At 43.1% G+C, this 15,228-nt stretch overlaps 1 protein-coding gene across 2 annotated transcripts in view; it reads right to left on the bottom strand.

The window, feature by feature from the left end:
* The window catches only part of ripor1 (RHO family interacting cell polarization regulator 1), a 298,373-nt gene that overhangs the window by 124,754 nt on the left and 158,391 nt on the right, over positions 1-15,228 (bottom strand). The gene's annotated exons all lie outside the window — the stretch shown is intronic.

Raw genomic sequence — 15,228 nt, 5'->3', positions numbered from 1 at the left:
CTCGCCACTATTAAATACCATCCTCCAGGACTTCACTTCAACAACATAGCCATCCCACGTAGATCACTTTCTATCCCAGAATCTGAAATCCCAGACCTATTCACTTGGATACAAGTGCCCTTTTACTGCATCACCTTAAACAATTAGTGATTGGACAATTAGTCATAAATGCTCTGACATAAATCTGAGTCTATTGCACCAGGGAGGAGTTACTGAGTCACCAGGTTCCCACCGAGTTAGAAAATACCCCAGACTAATATGCAGCAATAAAATAAAACACAAATGTTAAATACGCGCTCTGCAGACACACACACAAACTTTTCATTTTGGTTCAGCGACAGGAGAATGAACAAGGCCCACTGGCAGGTTCAAATACAGAGGCCAGCTTCGAGGCTAGGATCTCTGCAATAGTCTGGAAACAAATATAATTACCTAACTTGATTACCTCATTGTGATTTGAGGTATTGTCACCAGTTTTTTGTATGATGCAACGTCAAGAATTAGTTCTCAAAATTTGCTTCTGCCCTTTAGAGACACATTAAATTTCTGCTTGACATCCATTATTGAACACTGGGCATCAGGATAAGTCTGTGACTCACTGCTGTAGATCCAAAATACTGCATTCTCAGGTTAATATCCATTTCTTTTCATCATTGTTATATTAATTATATTGTTAGCGAAGAGTTAGGAATAATCATGTTATATGTATCCAGGATGCCATATTGCTCACTAATCCACAACAATCTGTACTGAATAATAAATTAGTCCGCAGCAAACGGTGTGATCTGAGAAATACATTCGATTAAATTCAAATACGGGAGCTTCAAAGTGCTATTATCTTGAACTTCTGGGTTCCACCAGACATGGTAATTTCTGACTGAAAAGAAAGGCTTATTGAGCCTTCTATAGATCCTTTGGCTTTTCTTTCTTCTACGCTCTGCTGAGTAATAAGAATCCTTGCTTTTATTATGGTGCATTAGTCAGCAGCTCCGTTAATCCGCAACCTTAAATAAAAAAGTACAAGTGCAATCCTGTGTACCGTAGGGTACAGGACCACACACAGACTGTAATGCAAATATAAAGTAATGGGGCATCAACTAGATCAGATAACATTAGATGACAAGAAGCCCACAGACACATTATATCCTAAAATATAGCCATGTTCAATTTTAGCACATTTACTTAGAGTCTGTGAGGCTATTGCTACCATTAGACAATGGCAATCGTTAAGCTCTGTAAACTGTTTACAGGATGTAAACAGTGGCGATCCAAGGGTTTACACTGTTTATATTGTTGCATGTCATAGTACAAAAGATGTAGGTTTGAGTCATTCTTGAAACAAAAATACTCTAGACTTAAAGCTTTCATTGCACTATATCAAAAACCATCTTACAGCAAAACCCACACCATAGACCTGACCACAATCTCCACTGAAACCACAATGCCAAAGACAGGACAGCTTCACATGGAGTACAACTTCCGAATTCAACTGGAAAGATAGGATAAAATGGGAAAGAAATCCCTAGCCACCTTCATAAAAGTAAAGCCAATTTCCTTATTCAATACCTTTTAAGTATTGAAATAAAAGAAAAATGTGATTCCTGGGTTGAGACAGAAATGAGATGAACATCAGGTTATACTGAGTGGCTCAGAGACTAAAATCCCCACAACGCCAGTGTAGAATTTGCTAAATCAGATATGACAAGTACAATATCTTCTCTGGAAGTAAAAGATGGGGTGGTCCAGTGAACTTTAAAAGGATGGACTGATACCAGAAAGTTTACTTCTTTCCACTTGTGCACTCACAATACTTAAAAAAAGTGACAAAAAAGAGGAAGGGCCATTTGCACTAACCCTGTTTTCCCCAACAGATAATTCGAGGTCAACACTCAGGGATCATCTTTGTTTGCTCATTCACTCAGCCTTACTGGATTGAAGGGGGTATTGCCCTACATACTTACATTCCCAAGAGAAGAAATAAAAGGTTTACAATAACATGTTCAACCTATATTCTTGACTACACCACCCACGAAATAACACAGCAGGAAAATTCTTACAACTATTAATGGAGACCTTGAATTGGTCAAACTTTGGGTTGACTTAACAGCACTGGTTTGAGACCAGGACATACAAGGATTGAATAAAGCAATGAAAGGAAAAAATATTCTGAAAGACAGAGCTGTATTTAAGCCATCTCACCAAGAACCCATACTGGAAATCTAAGTCATGAATATCATGAGACCCTGTGAAAGCCTGTACCGTTATAATGCAGCTATCTGACATTTCAAAGAGCCAGATATAGGATTCCAATCCCAATCCAGATGGAAATGAAGTTTAACAGGATTTAACTTGAATACATCCAAAGAAACCTGCCACATGTATTGAGGTGCTGCAGGAACAAAAGATTATGTGGAAAAGCAGAATCATCTGACAACAACAATCAAGTCACATATACTTGTGGTTCTGACACACAGCTTGCCAAGCTGTTGTGTTCAAATCATCGGCTCATCCTTGATATTTACAGAATTCAGAATCCACTTCCATTCCTGGGGCAAGACAGATCATTTATCACTGCATAAAATTTACACCATTAGCTCACATAGGCCCAACAACTTTAGCCCCACCCCCACACCCAAAACAAACACAGAAGTACAACCACATATTCGCTGATGCTGCGATGCAAGAGGCTCTGGAGGATAGGTGGACTTCACTCGTATCTACTTTCAAGCTAAGGGTTGAAGTATTTATCTTCACACACAGCAGACAACTTGACTGAGGTCTGGAAATCTTCATTTCATGGGGAAAATGGGATGAGGAACAGGTGGGAAATGAGCAGCAAAATGAACCTTAGCAGCCCTTACAGACTGTTTTAGCTCAGATCCCAGGAGACTAGGTGTCCAAGAGCGAACGCACAGCACCTAACATACCCTGGTACAATTCCCTTATCCGAACATTATGAGAAACTGGGAGTAACGGTGGCACAGTGGTTAGCACTGCTGCCTCACAGCGCCAGACGCTTGGGTTTGATTCCTGGCTTGGGTCAGCATCTGTGTGGAACTTGCATTGGTTTCCTCTGGGTGCTCTTTTCCTCCCACAATCTGAAAGATGTACTGGTTAGGTGAATTGAACGGAATAGGCACCAGTGTGGCGATGAGGGGAATTTCACAATAACTTCTTTAAGCTTTAATGTAAGCCTTACTTGTAACTAATAAATAAACTTTAAAACTTTTCATCTTGAAAAGAAAACTGGATTTAGTAGATTAAATAGTGGATACTCCAAACGCAAACAAACAATTTAAAGTTTGCTTTTATATTAATACTAGTAGAGTATTTGAACTGCTGATTTCAACCTGCACAATTTGAGTCGCCAGTTTCAATCACATTTTAAACTACCAGATCTTCCACAATCAACGCCCCAGAACACAAGTGCGTCAGGAACAATAATCCAAACATTCCACTGACCCCAATATAAAACTGATTTACACTGGCCTGGAACCTGCGTCTAGTACTATACTACCAATTTAGCAACTAGCAATGAGCAAGCATCAAAGCTCATTTAAGCTTTTAAGCCATGTCTTTGGTCTGCAATACAAACACAAATGCCCTGGCACAAAGTCCAACTCAATACTGTTTGCAGTTCCAGCAATGCATTGGTCCTCAGCATGGGTATGCAACAGTTGCACAATAACAAAGCAACTTGAGAGGGTACAGAGGAAGCCCACTGGCTCTCTGATATACAAAGTGTCTATTAAAAGCAGAGTTGAACAAAATAGAATTCCATCTGTTCCATCACTAACATCTCAATAGAGGAGCCAAATGTTATTTGGCATTCGCCACATCCAGCAAACTTGACCACACCCTTGCTCAGAGGTTTACTGAAAACTTGCCATATAATCGCAACTCCTTTTTCATTCTGTGCATGTGCCTAGCTGTGCTTATGGCATCCCTAAACAGGACAGTGGGCTGAGCATAGGAAGAGCCTGCAGTTCATTATCAGAGCAGAAACAGAGGCAGCCCCTTATTTCAGTTCCTCTCCAGAACTCATCACTGTCAGGGTGAGGAAGGAAACTTCAGATCCCTGAAAGATAGCACAGCATTTCTCAGAACTTATTTGCTTAACTTTAATCAGTGTTTGGAATTGGGGACATTTTATATAACGCAGAAACTATCTAAATGGGTACTTCTTATTTGAAGTAACCCTGAATGACACACCAGCCGTAACCATTTAGGGGGCTGCAGAGTTCAGAGGTCAACCCACTTTCTGAAGTGAAGGCAGAAATTCCACTGGCAGAGCGACAGTCAGGCTGACCAGAATCGAGGGACTTGGGAGGAAAAGGAACTATAAACTTTTGTTTACTAATTTGATCTTCTGAGCCCACGACAGGAGACTGGGGGTGGATGAGCGATCGGCTATCAGACCAGCATCTGTTCTGTTCAGTCAGAACCTCACTTCCTTTTATAGTGCAAATGTATCTCCCATTTCCTGTTGCAGGGCCAGCATGCAGCCAAGAAGAAAGACAAATCTTGGTGAGAGCACTACGGTATGGTAAGAAACTTGGAAAATGGATCCATTAGGAGTCAGTTTCAGCCCAACTCAGGACACACTGGAAATACAAGCTGAAATGAGGGAAATGCTGCATTATTGCAAGTGGTCCAGCAAGGGGAGTGCCAGTGCATGTCCAAAAAAATCTTTACGGTGACCAGATAAATTCACAAGCCTTTTTGAGAAAGCATATGAGGGCCTTGGCTTTATTAACATATTAACTGCATTTCTTCAACATAGCATAAGAACTTAAGAAATAGGAGCAGGAGTAGGCCATCTAGCCCTTCGAGCCTGCCCTGCCATTCAATATGATCATGGCTGATCTGTCGTGGCTCAGTTCCACATTCCCGCCCTCCCCCCATAACCCTTAATCCCCTCTCTTATCAAAAACCCATCAACCCGCGTCTTAAAAATATTTAGCGAGGTAGCCTCCACCACTTCAACGGGCAGAGAATTCCAGAGATTCAGCACCCTTTGAGTGAAGAAGTTCTTCCTCAACTCCGTTCTAAACCGCCCCCCGCTTTATCTTGAGGCTGTGTCCCCTAGTCCTACTGTCCTTTCTGAGCAGGAAGAGTCTCTCCACCTCTATCCTATCCATCCCATTCATCATCTTATACGTCTCAATGAGATCTCCCCTCATTCTTCTAAACTCTAACGAGTACAAGCCTAATTTATTCAGCCTCTCCTCATAGCTCAACCCCCTCAACTCCGGCATCATCCTACTAAACCTCCTCTGCACTCCCTCCAAGGCCAAAATATCCTTGCGTAAGTACGGCGACCAAAACTGCACACAGTACTCCAGCTGCGGCCTCACCAATGCCCTATACAGCTGCAGCAAGACCTCCCTACTTCTATATTCAATCCCCCTCGCCATGAAGGCCAGCATCCCATTCGTCTTCCTGACCACCTGCTGCACCTGCAAGCTGGGTTTTTGCGACTCATGCACAAGGACCCCAAGGTCCCTCTGCACCGTCGCCTGCTGCAGTTTTTCGCCAAGTAAGTAATAATCCTTCCTACCAAAGTGGACCACCTCGCACTTGCCAACATTAAATTCCATCTGCCAGTTCCTGGCCCATTCGCCCAGCCTATCTAGATCCTTCTGCAGACTCTCCACACCCTCCGCGCAATTTGCCGTTCCACCAATCTTGGTGTCATCAGCAAACTTCGACACCATACACTCGGTTCCCTCCTCCAGATCATCTATATAAATGGTAAATAGCTGAGGCCCCAGCACCGACCCCTGGGGCACTCCACTAGTCACCAACCGCCAATCCGAATAGCACCCATTGACCCCCACTCTCTGCCTCCTATTTGACAACCAATCCTCTATCCACGCTAACACCCTACCCCCAACTCCATGTCCCCTAACCTTGTGCAACAACCTCTCGTGAGGTACCTTGTCAAACGCCTTCTGAAAATCAAGAAAGAAATCAAGAAAAAAAAATCAAGAAAGCACAACGGAATCTTTCATGCTCTCGGAAGGCAGAGGGGCTGTCAATTTAACATTGTCTCCAAAAGGTAGTGTCCTCAATAGTACAGCACTCCCTCAGTACTGCACAGGAGTACCTACCTAGATTTCAGTCCTCAAGGAGGACTGGAATCCAAAACCCTCTTACTCAGAAACAAGACTGCTGGCAAAGGAGCCATGGCTGACACCAAAATATAAAGTGTTCAAAATCATTATGGGTTTTGACTGTTTAGACAAACTGTGCAATGACATAATGGTTGATGGCCAGAAGACAGATCTCAGAAAGCTGAAGAAGTGACAGGAGGAAACTTTTTTTTGACCAAGTTAGTTATGAACTGGAATATGTTGCCTGAAAAAGATGGTAGAAGCAGATTCAATGGTAATATTCAAGAGGATAAATATTTGGCAAAGAAAATTGAGGAGCTGCAGAAAGAGGAGGGGAGTTGTTAAATTGGACAGATCTACCAAAGCTCCAGCATAGACAAGAGCAGCTTCCTTCTGTGCTGTATCCTTGTGATATTAAAATGAGGTGCTGTCCATTTCAATTCCTTCAATTCAGGTAGCACTGTTCAAAGCAAGGTGTGGGTTTCCACCCCACTTCCACATCAGATTGCTCATTTTATCACTGACATCTTAGAATGTACCGAAGTTGCTGCAGTTGCCTGTTCACCTCCCCTTCCTCTTTTAAAAGGCCCTTTGAACCATGTCTTCCATATCTTCCTGACCAAGTCTTCAGCTTCATGTCTCTTCTGGTTTTGTGCCAATTTATTTGCCAAGTGTTCCCGAGACTGTTTACTTTGAATTTTTAAAGTGCCTCTAATGCAATAATGTCACATTTGCCTCTTGCTATATATTTCTACAACAAAAATCTCTCAAGATTCAACACCCTCGGAATTGAAACCATGCAGTGCTCCGTCCCCTTGTGTGGCAAAATCAGTTGTATTTGTAACATAAAAAATTTTTTTCAAATTCTTAGAGATCATAGTGTAACACAATACTTCAGTCCCTGGAGTTTAAGTTATTATACTAACTTCACATGGCTGAAATGTCATTGTATGGTTAGGATGGCCCAGTTCCTAGAGTTCTTCACGTTAATGGATTGTCTCCCGATTGATACCATCGCAACTTTTAAGACATTACAAACTGAGAAAAGGCCTTTAAAAAGGTGATTGGAATTTTACAGAGACTCTTGTACTAAAATCCCAACGTAAACAAATTTAAGAGCTTTATCATGTAGGGGTATAACCAGTAGATAATCATTAACTGTGGCAGTTTGCTGACGCTAGTCCACCTTCCCAGATAAATTATTTAATACAAAACTGATAGGCATGCCATGATTCATCCAGTTTCAGAATTCTATTATTGTTTAGATTTCTAAAGAGATAATAAACCTCATTCACATCTGTAAAATGATCTGGGTTATATTTACAAGAATTACAAATCCATTCATTGTTAGTCATCAGATAGCAATTTACATAATTAACAAATGATGATTTGATGTTAATCACAACAGCAGCAAGGAGTGACTAATATCTTTCCTGCATGGTTAGTACTTGTGACACAGTGTAAGTAGACTTAGTACGTTCATAGAGTTTACAGAGGTCATCGCTGATGTACACACCCATAGCTGTGTACCACTCCACATTCCAGAGCCAGAGGTATTACAGAAAGCTTTGCAGTTATTTATTTTCTGGCGGAGGACATGCTCTCATGTCCCTCTCCTTGCACTACTCAATCAAGCAGGAGGAGGGTACTTCCATAAGTGAGGCCACTTTCCTGCTTAACAATCTTCCAATGAGCAGTCATCATCCAACTCCCTGACCTTCATGTGCAACACAACATGGAATTGGGTCTTGAGGGAGAGTTAATGGCGAGAGGACATGGTCAGAGGAAACAAAAAACAACTTGTGTATTTCACAACAATTCATTCAAAACATAGCATGTCGTATGCTTGTCATCAGATGTATAAAACTTGAGTAACTTAAAAAAAAATTCGGTGCTGGAAAAAAAAGGAGCTTATAATCGTTTTTGATAAGAGAGGGGATTAAGGGTTATGGAGAGAGGGCGGGAATGTGGAACTGAGCCACGACAGATCAGCCGTGATCTTATTGAATGGCGGGGCAGGCTCGAAGGGCTAGATGGCCTACTCCTGCTCCTATTTCTTATGTTCATAATATCACAACTTTAAATTCAAATTAGCATTTTTTCTAAAATATTTCTTCCTTCAAATTTTTCTTAGGATACTACTGATCTTACACTGTGTAAAGCTGAATTTTCCACTTAACTGTCTGAAGTTCCTGACCAACCACATTATGAGTCTAGGGCAGGGCTGAATCTTAACGAACAGGGGCTGCTGTAACCTATTCAAGACAGATAAGAATGATAGCTGTTCAGATTTTGGAAACAAGTGATTCAGTCTCGACTGATAACGAACCACAACTCCTGGGCTAATTTGTTTTTAATTCGGTCACGGACATGCTGCATCACTGGTGGGGCTAGCATTTATTGTCCGTAACTTGTGGTGGCAGTTGAAGGTCAACCACATTGTTGTGTGTCTGAAGTCACATGCAGGCTAAACCAGGTAAGAATGGCAGAGTTCCTTCCTGAAAGCACATGAACCAGTTGGGTGTTTTTTTTAAAACAATAATTGACAATGGTTATTATTTGATTTTTAATTCCAGAATTGTATTCAATTCAAGTTTCACCATCTGCAGTGACAAGATTTGAACCTGGGTCTCTGGATTACTAGCCCAGTGACAACACCACTATGCTGCTGCCTCCCCTAGTTAAGATGTGGAGATGCTGGTGTTGGACTGGGTTAAACACAGTAAGAAGTCTTACAACACCAGGTTAAAGTGCAACAGGTTTATTTGGTAGCAAACGCCACTAGCTTTCGGAGCATTGCTCCTTCGTCAGGTGAGTGGGAGATCTTTTCACAAAAAAGGCATATAGAAGGCACAAACTCAAATTACAGAATAATGATTGAAATGCATGTGTTGACAGCTAATCAAGTCCTAAAGGTACAGACAGCACAAGAGGAGAAAGCATTAAGCACAAGTCAAAGAGATGTGTATTGTCTCCAGACAGGAAAGATTTTGCAAGTCCAGGCAAGTCATGCCGGTTACAGATATGTGACATGAACCCAAGATCCTGGTTGAAGTCGTCCTCACGCGTGCAGAACTTGGCTATCAGTCTTTGCTCAGCGACTCTGCGCTGCCGTGTGTCCTGAAGGCCGCCTTGGAGAACACTTACCCAAAGATCAGAGGCTGAATGCCTGTGACTGATGAAATGTTCCCCAACAGGAAGAGAACAGTCTAGCCTGGTGATTATCGAGCAGTGTTCATTCATTCGTTGCCACAGCATCTGCATGGTCTCCTCAATGTACCATGCCTCGGGACATCCTTTCCTGCAACATATCAGGTAGACGTTGGCCGAGTTGCAAGAGTATGTCCCGTGTACTGATGGATGGTGTTCTCATGTGAGATGATGGCATCCATGTCGATGATCTGGCACGTCTTGCACAGGTTGCCGTGGCAGGTTTGTATGGTGTTGTGGTCACTGTTCTCCTGAAGGCTAGGTAGTTTGCTGCAGACAATGGTCTGTTCGAGGTTGTGCGGTTGTTTGAAGGCAAGATGTGGGGATAGCCTTGGCGAGATGTTCATCTTCAATGGCATGTTGAAGGCTCCGGAGCAGATGTCATAACTTCTCCGCTCCGGGGAAGTACTGGACAACAAGGGGTACTCTGTCCACTGTGTCCCATGTTTGTCCTATGAGGAGGTCAATGCAGTTTCTCACTGTGGCACGTCAGAACTGTCGATCGATGAGTTGAACGCCATATCCCGTTCTTATGAGGGCATCTTTCAGCATCTGAGCAGATCCTGTGTATATGGAGAGTTTGTCTGTAAAGGATGGCTTCTTTAATGTATTTAGGGTGGAAGCCGGAGAAGTGGAGCATCGTGAGGTTATCTGTGGGCTTGCAGTACAGTGCACAGGACCTTCAACCGATCTATCTAGTGTATAATACCAGTTGAAAGTCCTGTGCACTGTACTGCAAGCCCACAGATAACCTCACGATGCTCCACTTCTCCAGCTTCCACCCTAAACACAGTAAAGAAGCCATCCTCTACAGACAAACCCTCCATATACACAGGATCTGCTCAGATGAGGAGGATTGCAATACACCTCCAGATGCTGAAAGGCGCCCTCATAGGAACAGGATATGGCGTTTGACTCATCGATCGACAGTTCCGATGCACCACAGCCAGGAACCGCATCAACCTGCTCAGAAGGCAAAACACAGGACACTGTGGACAGAGTACCCCTCGTCGTCCAGTACTTCCCCGGAGCGGAGAAGTTATGACATGTCATCGAAGAAGACGAACATCTCGTCAAGGCCATCCCCACACCCCCACTTCTTGCCTTCCAACAACCACACAACCTCAAACAGGCCATTCTCCGCTGCAAATTACCCAGCCTTCAGGAGAACAGTGACCACAGCACCACACAATCCTGCCACAGCAACCTCTGCAAGACGTGCCGGATCATCAACACGGATGCCATCATCTCACACGAGAACACCATCCATCAGGCACATGGGACAGTCTTGCAACTTGGCCAATGTTGTCTACCTGATAGATGGGGGGAACATGCAGACGCTACGGCAACTAATGAATGAACACCGCTCGATAGTCACCAGGCAAGACTGTTCTCTTCCTGTTGGGGAACATTTCAGCGGTCACAGGCATTCGGCCTCTGATCTTCAGGTAAGCATTCTCCAAGGCAGCCTTCAGGACACACGACAGCGCACAGTCGCTGAGCAAAGACTGACAGCCAAGTTCTGCACACAAGAGGATGGCCTCAACTGGAATCTTGGGTTTATGTCACACTGTCTGCAACCCCCATGACTTGCCTAGACTTGCAAAATCTCACTAACTGTCCTGTCTGGAGACAATACACATCTCTTTAACTTGTGCTTAATGCTCTCTCCACTTACACTGTCAGTACCTTTAGGACTTGATTAGCTGTAAAGACTCGCATTTCAAGCATTATTCTATAAATTGAGTTTGTGCCTTTACATGCCCTGTTTGTAAAAAGATCTCCCACTCACCCGAAGGAGTAGCAAGCACTCCGAAAGCTAGTGGCGTTTGCTACCAAATAAACCTGTTGGATTTTAACCTGGTGTTGTAAGACTTCTTACTGCGTTTCCCCGTGTCAATGCATGGACTTCAGATTTACCTGACACCAGCAACACTTCTAAAACAAAAAATAAAACAACTCAGTCCACTCCTTCCATTGATCTATATTCTAGTCTATTGAGGGACAGTAATAAATGAATAAATCTCCAAATTAATAAATATTGATCCAATATCACAGATGAACTCTGATTGCCTCTCAGTATTAAACCAGAGCATTTCAAAGCACCCAGAAGATTTTAAGTTTAAACCATTCCTCCCACAGCTTCTGCTCCTCCGCAGGAGCTGCCAAGGGTACGGTTCAATGGCCACCACATTCCTCAGATACCTTTCCCAGTTAGTCATTCTACAGGCATTAGCCTAAGCAGGAGGCTTCTACAGGCTATTTAAGAATTAAGGGCACACAGCCAGACACAATCTTGCTATAATGCACATGCTTTCCAGTGGGAGCAACTCAGCAGCAGAAGCTACTGTTAAATCTTCCACTTAGTTGCACTAAGACCAATTTTCGAATAAGAAAAGCTCACTTGGAGCCTCTAGGTCAACTTTAAGGGGGAGTAAGAATAAAATTAAAAATCGAGTGAATGGTTTTCCATTTCATGCTCCTCTACTGGTATGTTTTTGGTCGGGGAGGTGGCAGATCAGCATGAAATTAATGCAATGACATTCCCTCCAGTTTCTTGCCCACCCGACCATGCAGCAATTTTAGGGTGGGGCAGACAAGGCCACCAACAGTGGCCTCCACACTTGCCTCCCCACCAGCCTGTCCCACACGGTCCTCCCAAATCTTCCCTACCCTCCCTGCCCTGGAAGCCCTCAAGTGTACCCTGACCTCCAGAGTTCAGTTTTAGTCTGTGACATCCTTATGCATTTCCTCTTCAGCCCACCACAATTCTTGGTGCTGCTGAGACAAGTGTCCTCCCAAGTGAGGGGTGGAAGTCCCACCTGCAGCTAATTGATTCTCATTGGAACATAAGCTTGCTGCGGAGCACTCAGCAGGCATGAGTTCCCTGCCAACTTTTCACTTGGCAGGAAAGGAAACCCTTCCATCTGAAAAATTCAGGCTGAGGGCTTTGTATGGTAGAATATAGCCATCAGCTACTTTGTCACAAAGTATGAGATCATTCACTGATCTGGTTTCTTCCTCACTTGGTTCAAATTCCAAATGTTAGTTCAGTACACAAAATCCTTACAATAGACTAGAGAGGGGGAAAAACTCGACCTCCTCTTGGGAAATAAGGAAGGGCAGGTGACAGAAATGTTAGTGGGGGATCTTTTGGTGTGCTTTAAGATTTCCAGCACCACCTCTCTGTAATATGAACACTCCTCAAGACATCAATATTTATTTCCCCAAGTTCCCTAACATCCATGCTTTTCTCGAGAGTAAATACTGTTATCTTTTGGGATCAATGATCCATAATTCTATTGGTTTTAAGATAGCTATGGAGAATGATAGGTCTGGCCCAAAAGTTAAAATTCTAAATTGGGGCAAAGCCAATTTTAATGATATCACGCAGGAACTTTCACAAGTTAATTGGGGGAGTCTATGGGAAGGCAAAGGGACGTCTGGGAAGTGGCATGCTTTCAAAAGCGTGTTATCCCAGGGTTAGATTGTTCACATTCTTCTTAGAACGAAGGGTGAGGCTGGCAGAAGTAGGGAACCCTGGATGACTTGGGATATTGATGCTCTGGTCAAGAAGAAGAAAGAGGCACATAACATGCATAGGCAGCTGGGATCAAGTGAATCCCTTGAAGAGTATAGGGGGTGTAAGAGTAGAGTTAAGAGAGAAATCAGGAGGGCAAAAAGGAGACCCAAGATTGTTTTGACAGATGAGGCAAAAAGAGAATCCAAAGAACTTTTACAAATACATAAAGGGCAAAACAGTAACAAGTCAGAGTGTAGGATCTCTTAAGGCTCAATAAGGTCATCTATGTGAGGATCCACAAGAAATGGGGGAGATCCTAAATGCATGGACGTTAGGGAACTTGGGGAAATAAATATTGATGTCTTGAGGAGTGTACATATTACAAAGAGGTGGTGCTGGAAGTCTTAAAGCACATCAAGGTAGACAAATCTACCTGATGAAGTGTATCCCAGGACATTGCTGGATGTAGGGAGGAAATTGCGGGTCCCCTAGCCAAAATATTTGAATCACTGATAGTCACGGGTGAGGTGCCTGAAGATTGGAGTGTGGCAAATGTTGTGCCTTTGTTTAAAAAGGGCTGCAGGGAAAAACACGGGAACCACAGGCCAGTGAGCCTCACATCTGTGGTGGGTAAACTGTTGGAAGGTATTTTGAGAGACAGAATCTACAGGCATTTAGAGATGCAAGGACTGATTAGGGACAGTCAGCATGGCTTTGTGTGTGGAAAATCATGTCTCACTAGTTTGAGTGAGTTTTTTGAATGGTTAACTAAAAAGGTAGGTGAGAGCAGTGCAGTTGATGTTGTCTACATGGACTTTAGCAAGGCCTTTGACAAGGTAGTGCATGGTAGGTTGTTGCATAAGGTTAAATCTCATGGGATCCAAGGTGAGGTATATAAATAGATACAATATTAGCTCCTTGACAGAAGCCAGAGGGTGGTTGCAGAGGGTTGTTTTTCAAATCAGAGGCCTGTGACTAGCAGTGTGCTTCAGGGATCAGTGTTGATCCACTGTTGTCATTTATATCAATGGTTTGGATGAGAATATAGGAGGCATGGTTAGTAAGTTTGCAGATGACACCAAGATTGGTGGCATAGTAGGCAGTGAAGAAAATTATCTCCAATTGCGGCGGGATCTTGATCAATTGGGCGAGTGAGCTGATGAAGGGCAGATGCAGTTTAATTTAGACAAATGCGAGGTGATGCATTTTGATAGATTGAACCAGGACAGGAGTCACTCAGTTAATGGTAGGGCATTGGGGAGAGTTACAGAACAAAGACCTAGGGGCACATGTTCATAGCTCCTTGAAAGTGGAGTCAGAGGCGGACAAAGTGGTGAAGAAGGCATTCAGCACGCTTGGCTTCATCGGTTAGAACACTGAATACAGGAGTTGGGATGTCTTGTTGAAGTTGTACAAGACATTGATAAGGTCACACTTGGAACAGTGTGTGCAATTTTGGCCACCCTATTATAGAAAGGATATTATTAAACTAGGAAGAGTGCAGAAAAGATCTGCTAGGATGCTACCAGGACTTGATGGATTGAGTTTAAGGCAAGGCTGGGTAGATTGGGACTTTTTCCTCTGGAGCATAGGGGGCTGAGGGGTGATCTTATAGAGGTCTATAAAATAATGAGGGGCACAGATCAGCTAGATAGTCAATATCTTTTCCCAAAGGTAGGGGAGTCTAAAACTAGAGCGCATAGGTTTAAGATGAGAGGGGAGAGATATTAAAGTGTCCAGATTTTTTCACAGAGGTAGTAGTAGAGGTGGGTAGAATTTTGTCTTTTAAAAAGCATTTAGATAGTTACATGGGTATGATGGGTATAGGGGAATATGGGCCAAATGTGGGCAATTGGGATTAGTTTATGAGTTTAAAAAATAAAGGTCGGCATGGACAAGTTAGGCCGAAGGGCCTGTGTCCATGCTGTAAACCTCTAGGACTCTATGACTTTAATAGCTGAAGGAGGGGGAATACATTCCTGAAGTCACTTCCTCCACAAACTATTGTTTAATGTCATTCCTCTTACTTCTTGGCATGGAGCAAGAAAACTTTGGCAATGTTACCGTTAGTCTAAAAATACACACAAAAGATGAAGTTTCATGTGCTGAAGGCACAACCCAACTCCCAGGGTAGGTCACCAGATACCTAGCCCAGCCTTTTGGGAAGTTGTCACACACCGTTAGCTACTCCATTTTTAAAATAAGCTCCAACATTTTGGCATGATTCTTTCAGTAAGAAAGGAACCGTAGCGCTACTATCTGTCCTCCAGCTCTTCTTCACATTAATCTTGAAATGTAATTTGCTGGTTACCCCCACCACTGAACGTAGATAATAGTTCATCCCTGTTGGTCTGTAAAACAGTTAATCTCCAAAATCAA

The sequence above is a fragment of the Carcharhinus amblyrhynchos genome, chromosome 4 (genome assembly GCF_965287045.1).
Source record: "Carcharhinus amblyrhynchos chromosome 4, sCarAmb.v2.hapA, whole genome shotgun sequence".
In the NCBI taxonomy this organism is placed as follows: domain Eukaryota; kingdom Metazoa; phylum Chordata; class Chondrichthyes; order Carcharhiniformes; family Carcharhinidae; genus Carcharhinus; species Carcharhinus amblyrhynchos.
The sequence above is the reverse complement of the archived record's forward strand: the minus strand, read 5'-3'. Positions and strand labels throughout refer to the sequence as shown.